A 22,512-nucleotide genomic window follows, 5' to 3' on the forward strand; every position below is an offset into this window, starting at 1 on the left:
ATGCAACAGCAGTGATCACATTCTGATTTTGCTGGGTTCACTTGACACCTGATGTGCACAAAGCCACTCCCTAGCGACATACTAAATCGTAATCTGGCCTTCAAAAATGAGCTTTAGTTAGCTTGGAACATGTCAACTGCAGATTACCACACTTAAAGCCTGATTTATTCAAGGTTTGCACGTGCAAAAAAGGGTGCAACGTTGACGAGATGTGGAAGCTGATCTATTAAATTATTAAATGAGTGAACCACATTTTAAAGGGATACTTTAAGATTGACTTGACATAGAGCCGATCAGCTGGATCATGATTCGTGATTATTGTAATGTTATGATTTGCTGATCGATCAATGACATCACCGATCGGATCTGCAAAATAAAACATGACAGCAAAGACACTGTGCTGCCACTGTTTGTAATCCAAAATTTCTCATCTTATAAACTCTGAATTTTTTTCCCAATTTTTTTCTAAATTATATTTTGGGGGGGGGGGGGGTAAGCCCCAAGAAGATTAAGAGAAAAAAGAAACAGAGCACAGGTAATTCACAAAATAATACCCTCAACATTAAATCTGCCTTTTTATTCATTTTGGAAGATGTTGGCCTCTACACCACAGGTCTTTATTGGTTCACATAAAGGAAAACCTCAAGTGTTTTTTTTTTTCTCCCGTTACACTGAAACGAAATTAAAGTGCGGCATCAGGACAGCGCTCAGACTTATAAACTTTCCTCTTGACCTCTCTCCAATTAAAATAGCATCAGCATGTCGCAATTTCTCCTATTTTGAAACGAGCAATAGCAGTTTTCTCAGGGAGACGAAAGTCTCGAAAACTCACAGAAGTCATTTGAGCTTTGCTTTCAGCACAGTGGCGAAAACAAGAAATCAATAGGACAAAATGAGAGGAGAGGAAGGGAAAATGTGATTGATTGAGAGGAGGATTCAGGCTGTCTGGTATTGCTCAACTTATCACTTCCTCGGCATCCTTCTTCCCCGCTTCTTGTTCTATTCAACCGTTTCCACTCTTACTCATTTCCATCTTGCGCTTGACACATTTGCGTCTCCAAAGGCACACACAAATGCTGAAATCACTGTCATTCTTTGCGCTGCCTTCTACCATTTGCATATTTGTGCTTGTCACTGGTGGCTTCCATAACAGATGGATGATGTTGATTGCATTGTCCCCCATGATGTAGCAGACAAACCAAAGACTAAAAACGGTATCCTTTCACTGAACAAGAAGTGACGCTAAATGATACAAGAAGAAATGCAGCCTTTGGACCGTTGCCGATTGACAAATGTCTGGTGTGTTCTGACAAAGTATCCCAAGCGTTGGGAACACATTGATCCGTCTCTATTAGCCAGCTGTGCATTACATCAGCATTTATCCCAATGGTGCCGCCAATTGTCCAATTGTAATGATAAAGTGTCTCCGCTGTTACGTTTCAAGAGCAGCGTGCAAAGAAAGGCAAACTGCCCACTAAGCAGAATGGTGAAAGTGGCCAATCGAAGGTTTAAGCCAACTGTGACTAACGGGCCCACGCTGGGCCTCCACTGGGCCATCTCTGGTAGAAGGGAACAAGAGATGGAGAGAGAGAGAGAGAGAGAGAGAGAGAGAGAGAGAGAGAGAGAGAGAGAGAGAGAGAGAGAGAGAGAGAGAGAGAGAGAGAGAGAGGGTAAAGTTGAGTGGATTAGCAGGAGGTGGGGAAACGACAACATGTAATTACCTATTTACCCGGCTTTCAGTGGAGACCTCGTTGAAGGCTATTTGAGCATTAGTGCGAGTCTCATAAATGACAAAGCAAGAAGTGGACGGAGGAAGTGAGAGAGCGACGATGGACGAGCACTAGCGCAAGGGTTCGGGGAAGGGTCTACGAAAGAAGACATTGAGATGAAGGGTGCAGTGAGACGGAATGACAGAGACATAAAATAGCACAAGACAAAGAAGAGAGTTGGGGTGGAAAAGAATTCACTAATGTCAAACTTTGGAGCAGCTGTGCGCTATATAAGGCAAATAGTACAAACCCGCAAAGGCAACAACAAAAAAATAAGTACTTTTCCAAGGACAAGCAATAACAGTCGTCTTGCATGGAGCGAAACTTATCATTTGAAACAGCGGTAGTAGCACAGTTGCTACTACTGTATAGGCTAAACGATGTGGTCCACATACAGTGTCTTCGTTTTTAGTTTATGCTTCACATTTCTTGGCAGATCTTTTCAACATGTGCTGCGTCAATCATTACATTATGATTTGTTGGTTATGCCACGTCTTTATTGCTTGGCAGTCATTACAGTTTGCAACCAAGCTTAGTGTCCACACCAGTTGACCTAATGTGCTTGCTTGCATTCACCCACTGTGTCTGGCAACGTAATGTTTTTCATTTTTTAAAAGTACTGTAGGCAAAACAAAGCTCACCATACGGACTGAATGTTAACTGCTTGTAGCTACTTCATTATTGATTCTTTTTTTAAATTCAATTTTAATATGTGGCAATAAAGTGAATGGTTATTAAGATGGTTATTATTTGAGAAAAGACAATTTCCATGGAAAGGAGGCCTATTAAATAGATTGTTTTGGGGTTTTTTTTGGGATGGGGGACATTGTCATCTTGTTGCCATTGTATTAAGATAATAATGGTTACCTTCGCTAAACAAAAATGTAATTGTCTGTGGTCAATATGCGTTTGTTAAGAAAAGAGCGAATGGCCCATCTTCTGGGGCTAAAAGAACATAAGAGGTGTGCAGGCTGGTCTACCGATACTTTAGTCCTATAAAGTAGGTCAAGGATGGGCAATTTAAATGCTGCCGGGGTCACACTTTTTCGTCAGTACTACTCGAGGGGCCACATCAGACCAAGCACTTGCTTACTAGCTATGTGACAAAAAAATACCATTTTAAGCATGGACTAGTGTGGAATACTAGCATATGTGCAAAATAAGTGCTCATTTTTAAATACATCTATAAAAGATACACTTTAATCATTAAAGTGTATCTTTTATTGATGGATTAATAAAAGCTTTGGAGAAAACAACAAAAGAACCACACAGGGCATTCTTGCATAAAAATGACCATTCAAGGATCGCACTAAATTGCTGAAGAAACCAACATTAAAAGTTATTTCTGCCATCTAGCGGTGAATGGTGCTATTACAACTTAAAACTACAGTCGACCCCCGCATACTTGCAGTTCGGCACTTACATTTTCGCAAGATTTTTTAAAAATTTGGTTTTCAAATTATTAGGCACAGCTCACTTAAAAGTACAACATGAGAAACAAAAGAAATATTTGTATATATACTACAGTACTTATGGCACAAGACAAATATCTTCAGTGTAAGACCGCACGTGCGAGTACTTTGTCCATGCATGCGTGCGTCTCATTGTGTTGCGGCAAGCTCCCTCTGGCCCACAGCTGCATATAGTGGTGAGCCTTTCGTGCTGGGGGGAAAATGGCCCATCTGAGGCAGTCACCTATGTAATGTGTTTTATTACATGGATGGATGGAGGGTCGGATGGAGCTACAGTATGGATGAATGAGCATGCGGTATGGTGACATTGCCACTGCTCTGGCTCGACTCTTTGGGCCAACCGCACGTCCACAAATGTGCGCTTGCGTACGTACGCGGACCCACACGCACACCTGGCGATCAAGATGGCTGGCTGACCCCGACAAGCAGGTGGAATACAGCAGTAATAATTTACAGGCCTTCAGCAGCTCCGGCGTCAAATAAAATATGAATTTGCTGGTGCCCAGAAGCGGGCTAGCCCTTCAATAACTGAACCCTTTATCCACATGCTGCTCTCTTTATAAGCTACCTAGTCTATACCTTCCTACAGAAACAGACTCACTTGTTCCCTCCACTCATTCATCGAAAATGCCACAAATGACATCATCCACATTCCAATGACTGTAGGAACTGCACAAGGATCCTCTGATTTCCCTCATGCATTCATCGAATTACAGGACACACCGCTTAAGTTAAGAGAGTGTCTCTCTTGTCAAAGTCGACTGAAGACCGACTGTGTCAGAAAACGGAGCCGCACTCGCTCCGTGCCCACTTTAAAGGCATTTCATGCGGTGTAAACTGAAAACAACGCAGCTTCTCTGTGATGCAAGCTCAGAATAACCAGAGGAATGTTTACACATTTGGATGAAAAACAAGGCGCGCTCAAAACACCCCGGAAAAAAAAAGATGCAGTCCATTGAAAAATAAAGACTGTGATCTACCCAATATAATGTATTGGTAAAACTCACCCATCGCCATCAAGGTCAAGGGAGAGGCGGTGGAGAATTGAGTCCAAAAATACATTTCTTGATCAATCTTCTCCGATGACATAACGACTGAAAGAAAAGGATGGGGTTACATAACCTTTTCCCCATCATTGATTTTGGCCGGCCCAACGCTGCGAGTACACAAGTAAGATTCAAAATAACATGCAGGGAATTGCAAAGGAGATCCGCTAACAGATTTCAAAAGTAGAAAGTAATTTGGAATTCAACCAGAATCTTGAGAAAACCTTTGCCTCTAAAGTTGTGATAGATTTACAGGATTGTACAGTGACATGCGCCACATGCACAGATCTGCATTTTAAGTGTATTGCAGCGGCTGGGTGATGAAGCGCTGCCTCCACAAGTGAAAATACAAGCGCTTGGATGCAATTTATTTAATTTAATTTTTTTTTTCTTCCCCAAAAGTGAAATTATTATCTCGGCCTTAGAATAGCTACTCCCCCAGTAATCATGCTAAGACAAATCCATCCTTGTATTATTAGAGGGTGGAGAAAGGATCAGTGGCTCATTAGCATGATGAAGAATGTGCCTGCGACATTGACTGATGTCAACAGGGCTGTAATTCTTGATGCTTGGGATACATACATTTGTTTCCAAAGCATGTCAGAGATCTCCTATTTAAAAAACTAAAGCTGTTTTGAATAAAAAATGACATATGTTTCTTTTAATGCTCTGTGATTGGCTGTCGACCAGTCCAGGATGGTGTCACGTTGCGAGGTGGTGGTGGACCCCAAAAAGCAGGCAGGAGGGAGGGAGGAGCAGGGTGTATTTGAAGAATTGTATTTAAAACAAAGAAAACTACATCCAAAACAAACAAAGTCCAAAGTATCAAACAAAAACCATGACTAAAGCTAAAACATAACAATGAACTAAACATGACAGAAACTAAGAGCAAACAGCAACACACATGACAGTAGCAAGAAGCAACAATGACCCGACACCGAGTGTTCGGGCAGGAGTCCTTTTATACGACTAATTACCAAATGGCCAACAGGTGTGCAGCTGCCGGGCGAGCCCTACAGTGCCACCTGTTGGTCCCTAAACCAAATCATGACAGGTGGACTCTGCCCTTGCCCAAAGTGGGCTGGAACAGGCTCGAGCTCAACCGCCACCCAAATGAGGTTAAGCCATACAGAACACAGATGGACAGATATGAACTTTAAAAGCTTTTCTGTACAGTTAGTAAAAGCTTTACAGAGGAAAGAGAGAGAACATGGGAAACGGTTTGTGTACCTTCACAGCAGTTCACAAGCGTGGCTTTACAAATGCCAGTGTCATAAGTGCACTGTAAAGGGGCTGCGCAGAAGGAAAGAACATTGACGACTTGTCGCATAGGCAAATTCTTCTGGTTTTGGCTGGAATGTTTGAGCTGTGTGTGAAACGTTCCATCACACCGGCCTCTTGAGTGGAGCAGACGCTAAACATCACATTTTCCACTGGTGCTTGCTTTATATGGATATGGAGTGGCACAGCTTTTAAGGACAGTGGGGTAGAAAGGAAGAGTGAGTGAGAACCCACATCCCTTCTCGCTCAATAATTAAGACTACGGACAATAAATACGTAATGGGGGCTTTTTCCACAAAGAGTGCCTGCCTATTCTTCTTGGAGATGAGGCCGTGGGGAGACCGCCTCGGGAAGAGCCACTAAGTATACTGGCTATTAAAAATGAATGCAAGGAACACCGGCTATGACCGGTCCTGTCGAAAAATCGGCCGAAATGTTGTGATAGGAGTTGCCGTGGTTACAAGACTCCCAAATGGCCCTTGGTTGTCAAGGTCAATCAAATCAGACATGGGATCGTGAGCGCCGGAACCTCCGCCCTTCTCTGAGTTTCGGCTGCTGGGTGCACCATTGATGTCATGAAGGAATAAGTTTGACGGAACTGAGGATCACGGGGCTTGAAAGTGTGTTTGTGTGTGGGCGGGGAGGGGGGGACTCTCTCTGGTGTTATTAAGCGTTTTCTGGAAATGACTTTTGTCAAGCGTCAAATTGGCTTTATTTATTTACTTAGGAGTTACAGCGTCACCGGTTGCTGCAACGTGTGCTTGAAATCATATGAGGGATTCTTTTGAAAGACCAATGATATTTTTTAACCTTGAGTTAAAAAAAAAGAAAGAAAGAAAAAACACAACTGCACTAACCCCCCGAAATAGGCCTCTCACGTATTTATTTGACACATTATGTAATTGTCCCTGTATGTGTGACTGCTGAATTCTTGTCTGAGTAACTTTTGCATTTACAGTAATGGAATCTGAGGGATTGTTTTTCCGTGCACATTTTTTCTAAATTGTGCCAGAACTTGTCACAAAAAGTGTGCGTCTGCAAAGTGCAAGATGAAGGAAACTCCCTTCAGGCAAACAAAAGAGGTAGATTAGTGCGCGATTGGTGCATCCTGCATGTGGCCATATCAGCATCTGCGCCTTTCATCTGGCATAAATACTGTGCTTGGGTATGTGTGTGAGTTTGATCTGTGGTCCACAGAGGAGAACGGCCCTTTCCAACTCTCTATTTTACAATGCCTTTTGACAGCAATGCAGAACTTGTCTTAGAGTAGACAACTCCATGGGCCGTGAAGAAACTACCAAAGAGGCCGGCGCGTGTTCGTGCACGGCGGGAATCTCGCTCTCGCTCACACACTAATAGGCAGTGGTACTGTACCCACAATCATATGGAAGGAGACCCTTTTGACTGCTCACAGCAGGAATATAGAGCAAGTGGCTGATATGATGAAGATTCAGAGTCCCAACACACGAAGGCACGAGAATGATGGATGAGGGCGAGTGGCCGTCCATCAGAGCCAGCTTTCATTTTCATGTGTCACTGATGTCAGTAATGATGTCATCAATCATAATGCTGTGGGGGATGCGAGGGATTTACAGAGTGAGGGGTCAGGGAAAATGCCTTTGGGCTGAATGAAAACACAGGTACCCTTCTTCCACCCAGCAGCTTGCAAAAACAGCACCGCACCATTTTTGCAATTGATGTCAGGGTTAGGGTAACAATAGCAAGTTTAAATATTGATGCCGCGTCCTATAATTGTGAAGCACTTCTAATGCGTTTGCTCAGAGACCGACAGAAATGCAAGCATGTCAGTATCTCAGCGAGATAGTGTTCTAGGTTTAAACACATTTAGTAAAGGCACCAGCATCAAAATTCAAAGCCTCTTAGAGCATGACCATCCACAGTTTTGATCTATTACATGCACAAGATTAGTAGACTGCCAAAGAGAAGTAGATAAATATGGCGCAGCTAAATTACATATATTAAAAAAAACAAACAAAAAAAACCCCGTCACTATTGCATCAACTAGATCAGCCTCAGGATTAGCAAAATGCATGCCCTATTTGCTCACAGTAAAACACGATACTAGAGATCCACAATGCAACTTTGATTCATTATTCTTGAGCAGATATGGGATGACAATGAGGAAATAGCATGCTTCTATAAGTCGGCCAAATATTTCATCTTCTGGTCTTATGTGATTTTTATACAATAATGATTTTTTTCCCCCCCGACGATAAAACTGTGTTATGGAATCACAGATTTTCTTTTATATCCTCGTAAGATTGTCTGTGCGTCAGCCATTAAAGGAATTTAAGGCATTCCCTGGTAATTTGGGACCAGGAAATCCTTCACAGTAATGTTTCATCTTTCAGTGGGAGAAGGTTGTTTGAAGAACACACAGTGGAGAAAAGGTGATTTTTTTTCCCTTTGAAAGCACAACCCCTGCACACTCTCAATAAGTCAAAGCAACATTTACAGTGCAACCATTAAAGTCAATCTATTAAAAACATGACAGATATGACAGTTTTGCATAGGCGCACTAAAGTCACCCCTATTATTAGGCACACTTGGAGCTATTGTATGTTGAATCTCCGGATACATAATTGTACTTTGAGTATCATCCTCAATTGCTCAATTGTTTGTCTTAAAAATGTTTTTGTTAACTTTGTAAAGCAAATGCTCATATGTGAACTCATTATTCTGTGAAGAAAACCCTCTCTCCGGTTAAAAAAAAAAGAAAGAAAAACAATACAAATGTGTAATTATGATAGATTGGAATAACCTTTTAATCTTATGCACTTCTTGTCGGGGCACTGTTGTGAATCTCTCTTGTATTCAATTATCCCAAAAAACAAACAAACAAACAAACAAAAAAGCATCTACATCACGATACATTTATCATAAATGTACCTAATAATGCAATCTGTCACTTCTCCAAAATCCGATCAAGGCAAGAAAGCTAATCTATCACATGGCGGCACCGGTTTAAAGCGTGAAGATGAATCGTGGAAAGAAGGCCGACTTGTCCTTGTCAGAGTTCCGAAAGGATCAGGGGGAAATGGGAGCGGTTGTGTGCGGCTTGACGAAATGAGCGGCGGTTGCGGGCTTGAGAGGCCGCACACACAATAGGTGTGCCAGAAGACCTAATTTTTCCACCCCATAACAAACACTCCGAATGCTTTGTCAGTCAGGGACAAGGAGGCGGGAAACACCCACTGATGACAGTCGCGTGTGCACATGAAACCGTACGCAGGAGAGTTTGGCGTATGGTCCATCATCTCGCTGATTGCTCACTAGGGAATGAATATCGCTGATACGGAAAAGAAAACAGCATATACTGTAATGTGTGTGCAGGCACTCCCATCCTGGGGAATGTGTTGCGGAATCTAAAGCATTTGACCCCAATCTGTGTGTTTGCATTATTTATAGTTCAATGCTAGCTTTCCTTTTGTTTGTTTTTCAAAGCTCGTCTTCGGCGCTGAACGGTGGGCAAACAAAAGGCGGTTATGGAAAACTGAAACATGCAGTGCAGATAGACATAATAAAAGCATGCCAAAATTATTTTCGAGAAAGCCCTTCGTTCTCGGGTGTCTATTTGAGTAAACACACAAAATATTTGGGGGATATAGATGCTTCACTCTCTACGGTTTTGACCATTTCACAGCAAGCTGTACCGTTCTATTTCTATTGAATCCCAGCCATATCGTGGTTCACCATTTGTACCCTGTAATATCACACGTTTATTGATTGATTGAGTATTCTGATAAGAAATTAAACAATATATATATTTTGCTTGGTTTCAGAACAATTGTGAATACAGAAGAGAAAATAACACTTTGCATTTCATTTAATCATGAATGACCAGTCTCTCATTTTTTTTCCTGAAATTTAACCTGTGCGTAGCGGCAAACTGTATTTTCATCTCTAGAAACCTGCGTGAGATTTTGGGCTGGGGTCCAAAGTGACATCAGAACCACAGGAGTGATTCTGGCTACTAAAACAGCACGTTTGAGTAAGGCGGGTTTGTTTCAAAAATGATTAGTAAGAATTGCAACTGTGTCCACCTGTCAGCATCAAAGTCTGTTACACGTTCAGTGTCTTTTAAACAGCGGTTGAAGATTAGCTCTTGCCATATACCAAACACTTACTTAGAAGCTAGCTGCTAGCCACTAGCCGCTAACACTGGCAACATAGCTCTCTCTCTCTCTCTCTCCCTACATATATATATATATATATATATATATATATATATATATATATATTGCATCCTTAATTATCGATTGATCGTGACTTCAGATGAGGTTTTGTTGATGTTGGTGGCAACGGTTTGTGGTGGCAATATAAACTTCAACTGGGCTCAGACTAGCCTTCAGTCGGGAAGATGAGTCAAGTCAGCCGCTATAAATTGCCAGGAACAAACAAGGCACTGATGTCCATGTATTATTTGGAAACAATTTATTTTTAAAGTTGGCGTTCTCAATGCATTGGCAGTGTGTTACAGGCACGCATAGCATAAACAACTGCTGCTGGTTTGACTTCATGATGGTGTGCTGTACATGTGCACCCAAAGACCATTTTCAACAGGAAAGATGGCTATTTTTCCCCCAGTCTGAAAAGTATGTAATTTTCAACCTCTACTACTATAAAAGTTTCAGGGTGTATTTTAGTTTTTCATGAGGGCAAGTCACGCTTCAACAAGGATTCAAACAAGAAAGCAGTCACTAAACCTTGCATGCATGCATCCTCCATCCCAGAGACCTGCTGGAGCAAATCAATGGCAGCCACAATGAGCGCCACCATTTTGCTGGCTGCCACCCAGCACCGAAGAGAAGAGGCTAAAGAGCGTATGAACACCGCCGAGCTTCTTGCAGTGAGCGACAACACAACACAAAACAACGCAACGGCAAACATATCAGCACACTCCAGAACGCGCACACAAATTTGTTGTGCGAACCTGCGCTGCTTGTGCGGTGGCTTCTGTGGACACGAGCGGTCCGTCTGGAGTGAGCGAGCTTATCACAAACTGCCATGCTGTGCCTGTGCCTGTGCGTGCGAGAGTGATGGAGTGTGCCCGTGTGTGTGTGTGTGTGTGTGTGTGTGTGCATGCCAATACAGCGGTTGACAGTTTGAAATATGCGGCTTTGCAATTCTCATTCGGATGATTGTTCTCTTTCATGTCGTCAAGCAGGCAGCATACGTTAAGCTTGCCTGCAAATAAATCCCTACCACCACAACCACCAACACTGACACACTCATGCGCACGCACACACACACAAGTGCACAAACACATTATCAGACATTGCATCACTTGTTGTCACACAGACACACAAATGCTGCTGGCGTGGCAGACTTGTTTCTAATCGGTGAATCATCATATCGGCCAAGAAATGTCAGATTAGGTTATAATCCTGCATTTTAGTGCCCTTAACTTGCCGTTGACACCACCTCATTATGTCTATCCCAACAAAGAGAAACACTAAGGATGCCACACACACAAGCAACGTTAAGAGCAACCAGTTCATTGTGAACCTGAAGTGAGGCTGTGCAGCAACAACTGAAGGCCAATTATATTTATATAATGAAGCTACTTGATGATGGGAAACAGCTTAATAAACTCTCTTGGTTCTCCTAAACGCCTCACATGAAAGCAGTACTTTAATTAAGCTTTCACCATTTTGAAGGGAAACACCAAAAGAGCAGATGTAGGGGAATTTGTTTACGGTAGTGCCTTTTTCTTTTTTTTTTTCTTTTTTCAATCAGCACCGTATTTTTTTTTCTCTCTCCTCACTTGTCTTTGTATGTTTTTCCTCACTTGTATGTTGTCAAGCGATACATGATTTATAGCACGGAGAAGAAACAGACATTACCTCTTGGAAGGTACAAAATCCTCCACAGTTTATTGACGTCCAAACTGAGACGGAGTCTGTAACTCTAGGAGACAACCTTGTTATTTTCAATAATCTATTAAAGGAGCTCCTTGTGGGAGGCACAGGGGAGGCCGGCAGTTTGTTAGGTGTCTCGTCGCTTTAGTGGAGACATTCGGAGGATGCGCATGGAAAAGCGATGCCGATCCCTTGACCGGGGAGGGGGGCGTGGTGTATTAAATGACAGTTCAAATTTAATATCGGGAGACCTGCTAAGGCACTTCCTGTGTCTGAGGGCTGTCCATGGTGAAGTGGTTGCTGAGTCGAGGGGTTTGGGATACATTAAGGAGTGTGCAAAGAACGGAGGAGAGCACAGATATGGTATCATAATGTCTGGTGGCGGGGGTGGGGGGGGGGTTGGCTTCATTTCCTGCAATTTCACATTGCCTCACTGACAGGTTCTTTACATCCATCACAATAGTCAAATATTATGACACTATACACACCGACACTAACGTTAAGACCATGCCATAGGCAAGACAGCCTAACTCAAACAGCGCCTTTCATACAAAAGATCACTCAATGTTCATCACATAATTAAAAGTACAACCATTTACGAACAAAAGGGTCAAAGACATTCAAAAGCAACATAAAGACATAGAAAGCAGCTTCCTAAAATTACTACAAGAACGTACAGAGCAAGAACATGATTTTCAAGAACATGATTTTGAAAATGCTTTGAAAGACCTTTGTTTGTTTGTTTGTTTATTGAACATAAAACATATATACAGTAATAATTTGACAGAAAATAAGGTAGATAAAAAAAGTAAAAAGAAAGAAATCAATCTTCATTCAACACAGTTATTATGTTCAAGGGAGTAGGAAGAAGTAAAAAACTTATCTAGTCCTACCCCGTTATGTGATTGTATCTAATAAATCATTTTTATATCAATCAGAAAAGTAAGAAGAAAGAAGTCTCCATTAAGGCTCATACTTTACCCTTAACCGTGATATTTTTACAACTTTTGGTTTGTATCGGGATTATATACTTCCACACCCTGACACTCTTGTGTCAATTTTCTCTTAAATTCATAATGGATATTTATATACCTTTCTCTATTTATCAACTTAGTTCTGATTTATCATTATATTTAATGTTTTGAATTTATCATTTTAACTCTGATTGATGTAGGTTGTTTGTACTATTTTTTTGAATTTGTTTTTTAACTCAGCAAGCGATTTACTCATTTTCAGGTCCGTTTCGAGATTATTCCACAGATTAACACCTTTGATAGATACACTTCTTTGCTTGATGTTTGTTCTTGTTTTGAGTTTTTTGAATAAGTTGGTACCTCTTAAATCATAGCTGCTTTCTCGAATTTCGAAAAACTTCTGAATGTTTTGGCAGAGCAGGTTATTGTGTGCTTTGTACATTAATTGGGCGATTTTAAAGTCAACCAGGTCATAAAATTTCATCGTATTTAATTTGATAAATAGTGGATTTGTGGGTTCCGTATATTTTGATCTATTAATAATTCGAATTGCTTTTTTTTGTAGGTTGAGAATAGGGAGTGTGTTTGTTTTGCAGGCATTTCCCCATATTTCCACACAGTAGGTCATATATGGTAATAATAATGAGGTGTACAATGTGTACAAAGATCTCTTATTTAGCACTTCCTTGGTTTTGTAGAGGATCCCTACGGTTTTGGCTATTTTTCTTTTTACGTTATCGATATGTGGCTTCCAACATAGTTTTGAGTCTATTACTAATCCGAGAAACTTGGTTTCATACGCTCTTTCTATCTCAATTGAGTTTACCATAATTTTAGCTTGGTGTTTGATTGGTCTTGTGCCAAAAACAATTAACTTCGATTTTTTCAGGTTAAGTGACAATTTATTTCTGTCGAACCAGTTTTTTAATTTGTTTAATTCGTTTTCTACGGTTGTCAGGAGCTGTTTCAGATTTATTCCAGAACAGTAGAAAGTTGTATCATCAGCAAATAGGACACATTTAAATTGTTTTGAGACCTTGCAGATATCATTTATATATAAGATGAATAGTTTTGGACCAAGCACTGACCCCTGAGGAACTCCGTGAGTGATTTTTAGTTGATTAGTTTTTTTATTGTTGAGTTGCACGTACTGATATCTGTTTTCTAAATAACTTTTTATCCATTTATAAGCTACACCTCTAATGCCATATCTTTCTAGTTTTTTCAATAATATACTGTGATCTATTGTGTCAAAAGCTTTTTTTAGATCTAGGATTTTGTGTGTTTATCGCTAAACACACAAAATCCCAAAGATCCTACGGGACATTTGAGGTCAGGTTTGAATTGAAGCTTGTTGGCGTTCTCAAATGTGAGGTCGGAGCACGTCTAGCAATTTTAAACGTTTGTTGCTTGGAAAGAGATTATTCATCCGCATGGGACTACCACACACAGACACACACGCACGCACATCCAAGAGCTTGCGCAGCCCACATGGCACAGCAATACTTGGCATTCTGTAAACCTTTAAACCTCATCTCAGGTCCGTCTTTACCATGATTGTTACACAGAGAAAGCCCTCACACAATCCCGACTCATGGTGGATGATGACGGAAAGGGCAGACACTCTCACACACACACACACACACACACACCCACACACACGCACTCACACACACACACACGCACACACACACACACACACACACACACACGGGCACAGACAGACACACACATTTAATCCCAGGTGCCGTAGGGACTCTGAGGGGAATGAAGGGGCAGCACATAATTCCTGAACACGAACAAGAGGAAATGGGATTTGCGCCGCCAAACCCTCAGTCCCCCAAAGAGAGGGCGAAGGCAAGAGAATGAGAACAGGATGAAGAGCCGGACAAAAGAAATATGGGAGCTCATCAGTCTTATCCTGATTCCATTCGTGGAAAATAATTAAAATAAACAATCGATGTCAATAATTACACATTTCCAACCTGGGCTGCTAATCCTAAACAAGCAGATTAAGTAGAGATGGAGGCGGAAGATCGGTGGAAGACGGGCCCAGAGTGAGTCATCTGTACGTTGTGTTTTATTCCCGCTGGGACGGGCTGCAATATACGCTGTTTGACCCGCTACTCTCGAAAGCCCATTACATTTCTTACAGCTCGCACATTAATTCCTTCCGTCTGGCGGATCCATTCTGAAATCAACAAATATAATGTATCGACTTCACTTATAACTAAGTATTACCTTATTGTGCATTTGCATTTCTATTTTTTGCAATTGGCCATTCGATTATATATAGCACTGGCTACCTACCTTCCCCTTGCTCGGTGAGCCATCTTTGAGAAATAAATGTACCTTGTTCGGAGGAAAATGTCTTATCCGATGTTATGGACACTTTCCTCTTGTTCTCTTTTTGCCCTTTTGGCCGTTTTAACTATGTATGTCCTCAGACTTAGTCTTTGAAGGCAATGGTAAGATATTTTTGATTGAAGGAAAAAATATATACACCGTATCATCATTAAAACTTTTGAACTAAAGTGGGCCGGTCTGAGCCTTGAAAATCCGGGGCTGAAAAGAAGTCCCACTCCAGCCATTTTGAGGCCTTTGGGTGCCACTTGGATATGAATGGGAGGTTTGTGCAAGAGGCGGTGAGGGCTGAAGCGGAGGGAAAGACTCCCACTGAGGACACAGAGCAAACACTCTCTGCTCATATAATGGACTGGAAAATTCCTGGCTGTAGCCTGAAGTAGCCATCCATGAAGCGTCCATAAAAATGTCAGTTCTGCTTTTCTACTGCTGATTGATAAAAGACAGCAGCCTTTCATATACATCCATCTTTAATAGCGACGACCTCACTAGGTTTGCGGGTGACCTGGAGTCGATCCCAGATGACTTTGGCCGAAAGGCGGTGTACACCCTGGAATGGTCGCCATCAGATTTGTTATATTCAACTCACGTGACAAATCTTTGACATTTATTGTTCCCGAAGTTAATGTCCTGTTCATGGAAGCCCAGCAAGTCAAGCAGTCTGAAGTTGCGATCAAAACTGTTTCACTCCGGTCCTGGAGGTGGCAGAAGTGCCAATTACCAATTGCTTGACAAGTAACAACTGTCGAATCGGAAATTTCACAATGCAATATTTAGATCATTGATCCTTGTCTATGCAGATCATCGTGAATATATAATGAGGTCCTTCCACCGCTCCCCAAAGTCATGTGAAAAATTCCAACCTTAACTGTTACCTCCCAAGCGGAGCTTTAAAGAAGGAAAGTTCGACTGTGTTTTAAAGAGGTTATTTTGAGATACAGCCCGAAGGGGGATTTGGCAGGCGAGTCGGCTGCACGTTGCCAAGATCCAGCTGTGCTGCTCCTTGATAGGAAGTGAGCGGCTAGGATATTATCGATTTACCAGGAGGCCAGAAGGGGAGGGAGGCCGGCTCCCGACGCATCTCAGCCTCCCCTTCATCTGTCCGTCATGTCGCTCCTCCTTTTGACTTTTTTGTCCTTTTCTCTACAAGTACAGTTTGACAGGGAGAAAGATGAGGAACAATGAAGACATCTTTTTAAGCCTGCTACGCTATCTCAAGCCATGGTAAAGGCAAAGAGGATTTCTTGTCATTTATTGCGTTGAGAATAGACACAGAGTGACTTAAAAGCTCCAACTCAAGATGTTGAAGTTGGTCTAAAGACAGGGTAGGCAAAGTTTGGCCTGCGGGCCACATATGGACCACAAAACATTGACGTTATTACAGTCCTGTACTCATTTTTGCATTGATTTATCAGTGTTTTCTGAAAAATTGGTTAATTAAAATGGGATTATTCGTTTTTTAGTCATTCCTCTTATTCAATAATTGGCTTACTGATTTATTGTAAATAATATAAAACATACTGGCAACATGGAAAAATACATATACAGTACATTTCACATGTTTCATGTTTTACTTGAAAATATGGTGATGATCATTAAAATAATTCTGAATAATATAATGAGAGTTGCAACGATGAATCAATAATCAATCAAATGTTAATTATTATGATAATCAATTAATCAATTTGAAACATTGTTTGATATAGAATTGTCCAAATCCTTGAAATGCCACCCTCTCAACAGGAGATATTTTCAGATTTCTGTAGCCCCCCATGAAAGCAGACCGATTACATTGGTCAAGAGCAAATTTCAATCAGAGATGGTGTTTTGTGTCTCGAAATGTATTTTTGATGAATAAAAACATGACACTGAATTATTATTCTACTATTAAATCGTGCTGTTCTGGTTCCCTATGCACTTTATTTTTTTAATAATGGGGCAACTCAAGGCGAGGAAATGTTTTCTGGGGGGGGGCAGACGGACATTTTCAGCGGACTGTTCCACAGCAAAGGCGTGCTGCCATCACATTTCCATATTTATTGTTTTTACATGTGCTGCATGTGCCTGCTCTGCATCGCTGGCTCTCCCCCAGATTAACAATGGAAACACTATGAAGATCAGACAGAAATCAGGGAAGGAGATATTCAGAACTCTTTTTTTTTCTTTTCCCCTTCAATAGGGGATTGCTGGCCAGTCCAATCAGAGCAAACCAGGCAAAGCCACAACAATTCCATTTTCCAACCCTACTGCTTAAACTCACACTTGCGCATATTATCTGAGCCAAACACGTTGTGCTTTTCCGCAAGGATTAACACTTTCCCACCTCGCCCTGCATTTTGAGTCTTCTTAAACGTTTGTCCTAGTCCTTAATTATTATCACTGTACTGTCTCCTGCTCATCCATGCTGCACCGCTCCAGCTTCAATCCCTCCGGCACGCATCATGGTTTTACATAGCAAACTGGCGCCACACCGCAAAGTCTTATTTTCTCTACGCTCCATCTTCTTTTTCTTCTCCTCCTCACCCATCCTTACCACCATACGCTTTCATCTGCTCCGAGGGGGTGGGGTGAGGAGTGGGGGGGGCTTAGTGGTGGCACAGATGCAGGACTTCCACATCGCTTTGTGTTTCCTTTCGACGACACTCACCGGGCAACTCTCGAGATACAACCGCTCAAGATAAGGAGATTGGATGCACGCCCCATTTTCTGCTAAGCTACTGAAGCTTCACGCAGTGGTGAAACAGTTCAAAATGTTTCTCTGTATGACGCGCTGCAAAGGGCAACTCTGACTACACGGCTTAAGATCAATGCTCGTACTGGCAATAAATGATTAGTACATAATACAACGTACAATCACTGCTGTGCTTGAGCACCATTTGCATGCACACGCTCCAAAGCAATGCAATGAAAACTGCGGCAAGTTTTGCAAGCAAAGTAATACTCGGCTAGCAAATTTGAAAATGCGAAATGCAGATGCAATGCTCCGCCCACCCTTCCAAAGCGGTTAAGGATTTAACATGAATTTAAAAAAAAAAAACACGCTTAATCAAGCTACTCACAATAATGTACAAATATCCCACCAAATTTCTTGTGAGGACAGGCTCTGATGCTGAACTTTATTAAAGTAATCTTTAATCATGGTTCTCCCCTCAGGGTACAGCGCATATGACGCCTGGAAAATTGCTGACACGGAGTGCTTTAGCCGATAGATCCACAGATAAGACTGTCATCCAGCATTGACTGCAATGTTTGAGGAGACAGAATATTTAATGCTGTTCACTTGGCTTGGCGGCCATCCATGTCTTTGTGATTTAATCCTCTTATTTTGGCCTTGAGCACCCAGGCAGTCCCAAAATGTACTTGTCAGTCTTTCATTGTTCTTTCACGACTTAACTTGAGTTTTCCTGTGGTCCAGCGAGAACCTTTTAGGTTAAGCAAAATTTTGAATGCTGATAAATATTGATCACTGGTTGTTCATGACATTCTCGTCTGCTTCCTGACTGCTGTTGCAGTGCCCTGGACCAAGAAACTGAACCCAAGCATTAAAGGTGTGCATCTTTCCACAAAAGTCGATTTGAAACGCTTCTTGATACAAAGGGTACGACACGACGTCACAGCTGTTTTTCATTTGATTGTTTTGTATTTAGAGCACTGAAGTGAGGTTTCCAAAAAAGCCCAAAGAAACAATGAGATGGAAGAGAAAGTGAGTTGCAACGACTACAATGAGCTGCTGACTCCGAGTGACGAGTGACTCCTTCAGTTCTGGAACTCAAAAACAACAACACACTCCACCATTTACTCAAACTGGGTGTTGGACAAGGACCGTATTCTCCGCACTATATGGCATTTCTGGGTATAATGAATCGCCTATTTTAAAACTGTTTTCATATTTTGGGCGCACCACATTATAAGGCGCATAGAATAGAAGCTACAATAGTGCATTATGCATCCGCTAGCTGGAGCTACGCAAAGGGGAATACAATACAATACATTACATGATCTAAATAGAGCTTTCCCAACTGCTGCCACTGTAACAAAGCGCCTTACAGTACATTTAAAATACTACGTCCAAGAAATCAGAATATTGATCCAGATATACAGTAAGGCACATCAGATTATAAGGCACACTGTCGGCTTTTGAGAGAATTGAATGCTTTTAGGGGTGCCTTATAGTGTGGAAAATACGGTGTATATGTTTGCTTAGGGCTGCAATAAACACATATTTTAATAATGAATCAGTTGAATTAAGACAAACGAACAAACAAACTATAATTTTTCATTTCCATGAAAAAAAGAAAGCACAAATATAAATTGTCAGTATGTGCATCTCTGCATAAAAGACAATTCGATAAGATTCTCGATATGCATGGTACGATATGATACAAGGATGCAACGATCTTAAAATGTAACTATTCAAATTCGTTGAATTCAGTAAGATTATGTTTCGATTCAATGTGGCTGTAGCTTTCGTCACGTTTATTAATATGCAACAAGTCGGAAAAGCGCTCCAAAGCACAAACTTTCTGAGGTGATCAAATTCCAAGAGACAACAACTCATTGGCAGCTTCAAACCTATTTACATCTGGTGGACATCTCTCATTAAAGACGATTTGATATGTAGCACGGTCCAATTCAAGTCAGTTTTTGTTACACCCATAATAAACTGATTAGGGTTCAGTTACTGGTTCAGTCCTTAACATGTCAGAGAATAGACCAAAATCAAGACGATCTTTGCAGATGTCTGATTTTGATTCACTGCAAAGACAATAATTCTGCTTTCGTGGAGGGCTACAAAAGGTCTGAGGATATTCACTGTTGAGGGACTGAAATTCCAAGGATTCGGACAATTTTAAATTCAACGAGGTCACAAAAAGATCGATTGATTATTAAAATTAGCGATTCATTTGATTTGTCAAACTGAAAATTAACATTCGAAGGCCTTATAGTCAACATTACTATTCTAGGCGACGCTTATTATAGAGCTCCACTCTACTTCAACATTTTTTGGCTGCCGTTTTTGTTTGCTACAGGCAGCAGTCTGTTGGCCTGCTTGTGCGTTCCCCGCTTTAGACTGCGTTGGTCTGTTTTGTGAGAACCAAAGTGACCGTCACTATAATTACCAGGCCGACCCATAACATGCATGACCTCGGTGTTACCTCCCCTAACCTGACCCAGCCTTTGGTGTCATGACACAACACTTACCACACATACATGCAAACATGTGCAGGCGCGGCGTCATGCGTCCTGACATGCAAATATGTCGAAATGCGCTGAAGCACACGTGCACACATGCACATGTACATACAAACACACACACACACACACACACACACACACACACACACACACACACACACACACAGCTGGCTCTACAGACACTGGTGTCCATCACATCTTGTGAAACTTAATCTCTCTGAAAGGAGGAACAGCTGCACTGGCACGCATGTCTGCGTGCATGCACTCAGACACACACAGTAGTCCAGCGAAAGATCAGCTGGGGTGAAGCAAGAACTTGTCAGAGATTGGCATATGACAAAGCGCCTCTTGACCCGGGAGTCGCTGGCAGGGCCCATAAAAAAGGTTGGAGTCCCCTTGCTTAGGGAGCCATGTCCATCTAAGGGAGAGTAACATTTTTACAAGCGTGTACAAAGGGCTCCCCAAACCTAAATCTCGCCAAAACATAGGATGAAAGGCGTTTTGGCATGTCCACCAATATTATAGACCAGCGTTTCCCCAAACTGTTTGACCTCAAGACGCTTACCACACAATGTGTTTCCTCCTTGGAGCCCACGTTTATAAAACATCATGTAATCATCATTGCGTATTGCCACAAAATGGTCATTTGCAGAAATAATTTAAATACAGACCACAGGAGACATGAATGGATTGCACCAAACATAAACCAAACAGCGAGAAGAAATAATTGTGAAAGACAATTGGGGGTGCATCGAAGATTGGGAAACCCCGTTTGTGGTGAATTCAGGGTTGCCATGGAAATGCCAAATGTGCTATGTAAGTGTATGAATGTATAGGTACATTCAATTCTGAATTCTAGACATTCCGAATGTGCGCGTTTTTATTTTACGGGACCATAAAGCCATTTGGTCATGAAATCATTTGAATCAACACATCCATCACTCTCCTAATGACGTATATACATACAGTGCCAACCGAACACACCGCTATAGATGCCTGGCGCTATACAGTATACAATATGCTCTCATTCACATCTGCCTCACATACTCGAGCCTAATTGCTGCAAAAGTACTTGCATGACTGATTGCCAGCGAGCGAGGGCCATAATATGGCCATAATGTTGGCGCGAGACTGCTGACGACCGTTGAATACACAGACACACACATAAACACACAACACTAACAGCACATTACGGACACTCGGTTACGGTGTCAGCAAAATAAAACTACGCAACGGAAATAACACAAATGAAAATGCCACGCATTGCAAACACACCTGATAGGTGAGATGAGATCATGAAATCAGATAATATGAGCATGATGTTCCTCATCATCTGCAATCATGGTGTTCTAATTTGATTGGAAAGAGGTTGGTGGAGGACAATACTCCCCAGTAATCCACAGTATCCCCCTGAGTCTAAATTGTTCATGCAATTTTTGCACATATTCATTGATGCTCAGGTGCAATTCCCTAAATTCCCATATGGTCGGTCCATTCAAAGCTGGAGGCTCTCGAAAAAGCCCCCTGAGCAGTTTCCAAAAACCAGACGGGCACCAACGAAAAAGCAAGTCTCAATCAGTCATCATTAAGCATCAGGCTGTAAAAGCCCATTTGGGAGGGTCGCCTTGTACCATTAGGACATGTGACATGGACATGGGTGCAAAATAACATGCTCCAATCATTGACCAAGTGCTACCGTTGATGTAAAGATCCATCAATACACCGATGGAGGAAGAGCGAGCTCACCTGACTGATCGCCAGTTCCCACGAGAGCAATATAACGATCGGCACATCAATCAAAAGCATTCCGACTGTTGCAAAACAACCCGAAGAGGAGGGCTGAGGTGTCAGTCATCAGAGGTCCGGGACACACGACTTAGTGGATGTGTGCCGTTGCATTCAGCCACATATCAGCAGAAGTTGATGTCAAACAATTGTACGCACAAAAACGGGACTCACCGTATCAGCATCCTGCCTGTGTTGATGGAAAAGTCAACGTGAGCAGACTGAAGCTGTCCGTCCGTTGCCTGCCTTGTGTTAACATCCACCGTGGCTGCAGCCGCTCTGCCCAAATGATCCTGCCCGCGCGTCTTTTCCCTCCCTCCCTCTCAAGCCCCTCTCTCTCTCCTCCCACACCCTCACATGCTCTCTCTCTCCCTCTCGCTCACTCCCTTTCTCGCTCAATCATGCGCTCTCTCGCTCCAATAATTTCCTGCCCAGTGTGAACACGACTCAGTAAAGGCAGATGCCGTATTGACGGTTTAGTGAAGTGAAGTTTGGGCACATAGATTATATTCTGCAGGATTCCACAGTGATTCTCTGCCAGCCTTCCTTCGTCACTGGTTTAAAAAAAAAAAAACCCTGTGCGAAAGCATTTTTTTCCTCTTAAAATCCAGGCTTGCAGTAATTTAGTGTCTCAACATTGAGGGTCCAATGAAACCACTTAATTTCTACATTATGTATGATCCAAAGTTCCAAACCCTCCGGTCCAGTCTCAAAAGCTATTGTTCATTCATTTCGCCTTACAA

At 41.9% G+C, this 22,512-nt stretch overlaps 1 protein-coding gene across 8 annotated transcripts in view; it reads right to left on the minus strand.

The window, feature by feature from the left end:
* Positions 1–22,512, minus strand: part of LOC147200216 (receptor-type tyrosine-protein phosphatase delta-like) — a 190,527-nt gene that overhangs the window by 75,750 nt on the left and 92,265 nt on the right. Inside the window, exon 1 of one of the 8 annotated variants that reach the window (XM_086119020.1) lies at positions 21,944–22,047. The exons of the other annotated variants lie outside the window; for them this stretch is intronic. The gene's annotated coding sequence lies outside the window, so the exon portion shown is untranslated. Of the gene's footprint in view, positions 1–21,943; positions 22,048–22,512 lie in introns of those variants that run through there. 8 annotated transcript variants of the gene reach the window in all.

The sequence above is a fragment of the Hippocampus guttulatus genome, chromosome 9, assembly GCF_054856545.1.
Source record: "Hippocampus guttulatus isolate MCC_2025c chromosome 9, RoL_Hgut_1.0, whole genome shotgun sequence".
Lineage (NCBI taxonomy): Eukaryota > Metazoa > Chordata > Actinopteri > Syngnathiformes > Syngnathidae > Hippocampus > Hippocampus guttulatus.